This window comes from Arachis duranensis, chromosome 3, assembly GCF_000817695.3.
Source record: "Arachis duranensis cultivar V14167 chromosome 3, aradu.V14167.gnm2.J7QH, whole genome shotgun sequence".
Lineage (NCBI taxonomy): Eukaryota > Viridiplantae > Streptophyta > Magnoliopsida > Fabales > Fabaceae > Arachis > Arachis duranensis.
Window position 1 is genome coordinate 2,522,146 of NC_029774.3, and position 4,711 is coordinate 2,526,856.

The following is a 4,711-nucleotide window of genomic DNA, read 5'->3' on the forward strand; positions in this document are numbered from 1 at the left end:
TAAAGTCTTTATCCAATGAAATTAAATAGCAGCAGATCAACTTGAGTTTGTGAAAAATGGCGAAAATCTGTTTGTATAATACCATACCACTAATCATTTTTTGTATGAAGCAGCATTTTTCTTTGAAATGAATTTGTTAATGCATAAGTTAGTTAGAGAACTCTTCTCTCTCGTTTTTTTAAATGCATATATACAGAGAATTATTCATAGAATTATCTACTAAAGTGTTTTTTAGTTTTTATTTACATTGACATGAAAAATCAAACGTTATAACATTAGAGTTCATTTCTTACTAATTACACGAATAAAGTTTTGGGCAGCTTTTTGTTGCGAAACCACTTTTGTTGATTATATGTAACGGTAGAGCAATAAATAATAAAATAGTAACGTAGACTAATAATTAATTTTAATTAAACCCTGCTACTTTTGGTGGGAATTGGGAAACATCCGCATGGGTTTCTGTTTCTGAGATGAAGTCAATGCTTCCCATTTTTCATTTAATTTCATAAACTAAGAAAGTCAATGCCTATAAATTATCATCAAGTGTCACTGTCACACCAACATCTTCATCATTCTCGGAATCCAAAGTTCATTTCCAAATTCCAATCACAAAAATATTCATAATAACTGCTTCAATTCATTATTATGTTCGCAGAAATTTATGTACCCTAAATTCATATATCCTAATTAACTAGTCCACCTTTATCATCATCCTCAGCACTCATAAAATTGAAACAAAATCTATGCTGATAATAACAATAATAACTAAGTGCAGCAGACATATATGCATACACATCTTAATTCTTATAATATGAAAATTAAAACCGTACCAATATAGAAGTATATATGTTTTTAATGGTAGGAATTTTCTAGAAACCCTGAGGAGCTAGCTGGATATGTGGCAAGAAATTAATTAATAATTAGTGAAGATGGATATCTATGAGAGCTTGATTTTCTTGTTGTTACCGCCATGGAGATGATGAAGCGCGGGAAACAAAGATTCAATGTCTTGGTGGGAGTAATGAATAACAGAAGATTGGAATCGATGGTGATGATGATGGCGGCTAAAATAACAAGAGTGTTTGGTGCGTTTCTTGTTCTTGTTTTTTGCGGGTGCAGGTGGACACTCAACCATGGCTGGGATTCTGTGTTCTTCTGATGTTGGAGTCTTGAACCCTTCTTCTTCTTCTTCTTCTTTCTCCTTCTCTTCTGGAACAATCTTGATGGGTTTGAGAGCTGCATGAAGAAGATCTTCTTCTACTGTTTCCATGATCATGAGGTGTTGTTTCTCAGGGAGAAACACTTGAAAAAGATTGGATGAAGAATTTGCCATATGAGAATTGAAGAAGAAAGAAAGAAAGAAAGGGGTTTAGTGTGTTGAATATGAAGAAAGAAAAATGTCAACGGGGTGTGGTCATAGATAGTTAGAGAAATTGATGGATGAGATGATAGAATCCTATGAAAGAAGGAAGGACGATGGATTCAATATGGAGGAGAAAAAGGAGGCAGAGAGAGAAAGAGAGAGAGGATCCAATGCTAACAAATTCTATATCATCATGCACCTCTCTCTCTAATCTCATATATATGCTTTTCCATGTGTTTTTAAAAAATATAATAATAACTAACTAGTATAAAATCTCTCTTAACTCTCTATCCTCTTTCATTTATATTCACGTGCTTTTCTTCTTAACCATGCAAATAAATAAACATAATTACATAACCATCTATATCTATATATTCAATTTGTTCATTATTCATTTTATTTGATTTTTTTAACTATGATATATATCCTTCAAAGTAATTAATTATATTATTCATTCATTTGTAAACACTTAGGTAGCGTTTATTTTGAGGTATTGAGACGGAGATAGAAAGACTGAGACTCAGTATCATGTTTGTTAGTCTAGAGATTGGTATTAAAATTTCAGTTTCTGTCTCTCTAAATTTCAGTATTTTATTATATCAAAAAAGTAGAGACATAAGAGATTAAAATTTTTTAGAACTAAAATTGAAATTTTAATAATATTTTATACCTAAAATACTTCATTTCAATTAATTAATTCTAATTTTATTTTTGTGCAAATTAAATTATAACTTCATTTTTATTTTAATCTATGTCTCCTATTTTACACCAAATATAATACAAAAATTTATTTTAATCTTTATCTCTCTTCCAAACACTATCTTAAATACGTAGGATAATTTATGCAAAACTTAAATTGTCATTAATACTTGGACATAAAGAAGAATATGCGGTTTTTACTCTACCATTATTAATTTCATTTGTATTGGAAACATACAAAAAATCAGTCAGATTTTTTTATATTTATTAATTATTGTAATAATTAACTAATATTAAATGATGAGATAAATTTTAACTATTTTTTACTAATATTTTTTAGCTATCAAACATTTATGAGAAAAAAATATTTCTCCAATTCATTCATATCTAATACATCATTTTCTTAGCAAGAAAAAGAAGTTTTAGCTAGCTTGCTATGAAAGAATTCTACAAAGTTAGTAGATAATATATTTAATAAACAACTACTAATAACGATCCTATTTAAATTTTATTTAAGCGTTTCCCTTCAACTTATACACATACAAAAATATATATGAGACCAATAAAATAATACAAAAATATTTTTAAAATAAAAGAATAATCTAAAATAGTCTAATTTGTTTATTTTACATTTATTAATTATTATGAGTATTAAATTAAATAAAATAATTTTGTATTTATTGTCTTTTTAATATTATTTTAAAATAAAAAGTTAATTTTTTTTCTTGTGGATGGTGGTTGGCAAAAAACAAACTGTATTGAGAAAAAGCAGAATCTCAAAAATGATTGCCTTTTCAATTGGTATATGTGTAAAAAAGATAAGTATATATGAAGGTGAAACAACTCTCATAAACTCTATGGTGTGAACTCAGATGCTAAGCTGAAAGATGAAGAGAAAAATAAATAATGAAGAAGGAGAAGAGAGAATTTTGCATGAGTAGAAATTGGCTTTGTGTTATTCAAACAGAAAAATGAGAATCACACCATACAAGCTTTCTTCACTCTACTAACTTGGCTAATTATAGTTACATATTCTAAGAGATTTAAGTTAACTAATATTTAAGTCACTGTTCGAGAACCCGATGGTGTTAGATTAATGGTAAAAGAGAAAAATAAACCTATATATTTCTAGTGCACATTTTAAGATACTACAGAATTTTTAATGCTGCTTCAAAATGCTTGTCAGTTGCGTAATAAAAAAACTGGCTCAACCTGGCCACAGCATAACATATCTCATGTCTAGTATTTATTATAAGGTAGAGGAGTCTCCCAATAAGCTCTTATATTCAGTTGCCAAATCATACAAAACATATCCCTTGCTGTCTGCTTTTTGGCCAATGTATGAAATTTTTTTGTTCTTTTGTCTAGTTTTTTTCTTTGTGTACATAAGTTAAAGCATAAGTTAAGCACCCAAACACTTTAAAATACTCAATATTCGATATTTTTTTTTTAGAATATGATATATGTAAAAAGAAGAGGTAAAATTTTTCTTTTGGTTAGAAGTTAATAAAAATAACTAGATGTTAGGTGCATAATGAAGTTTCGAATAAACGAAAGAATATTATAGAATTTAAGTTTGGTCTATAATTAAATGAGGTAAATGGTTTTTATCAAGTTACAAGACTCATACAACTATTTGCAAGTTGTTTAACTTGTATAGTCAAAGTTTTAGATAAGTTAGCTTAGTTGCAATTTTTAACTTAGTCAAAGAATGAATTGTTACATAAGTTGATATTTATCCTTGTCATACAACTTGATAAAAATAAATGTAAAAAAAAACTCTAGTACACATACTTGTATAATTTATGCACAATTTGATCAACTTATACGTAAACCAAATGCACCTTCACACCTGGTTAATTACATTAATTATTGCTTATTATTATACAATAACTAATACCAAATCTTCTTCAATTTGTTTAGCTTAAATTTATTAAGGGTGTGCATGGGTCGGGTGAAACCGGGTTTGATATGACTCAGATCCGACCCAAAATATATACCAGACATATTTATTAGGATCCGAACTCGGCCTTAGACCCGATGAAACCTATACACTTTTAGGCTACGATTATACTGGGTAAAAATCAGGTGAAAATCGGGCCGTTAACATTACATTACCTTGATACCTTCTTATAAGCTAGTATGTGAAAATATCCAAATTTTCAAGGCTCAAACTATTATTTGACATGGTAAAATTCACTTAGAAAAATATAACAAGAACCAACTCTTCTCTAAAATTAAAGCATAACCATAATCAATACTAATATTGTATAATAACATTAAATATTTAAATCAATACAAATAACACAATATTATGCATTAGTCTAAAATCTTATGCATTTTAAACATAAAATATTAACTTATAGTTTTATAATAACTAATAACACAAAATATTAATTGTGTATAATGACTGGGCCACCGGGCCGAATTTGAACGACGCGAGCCATAGTATGGACCCGACCCGACCCGATCCGAAACAATGACAGAGTCTATTTTTAATACCTTTACCCGGCCTTAGACCTAATGAAATCACAACAAATTAGTTCCTAAACTGTTCGGAGCCAGACCGGGATAAATTATATCTCAAATGACATAATCTTTATATTCACTTAAAAATTATAAATTTAAATCTCATTCTCAACTTTGTAA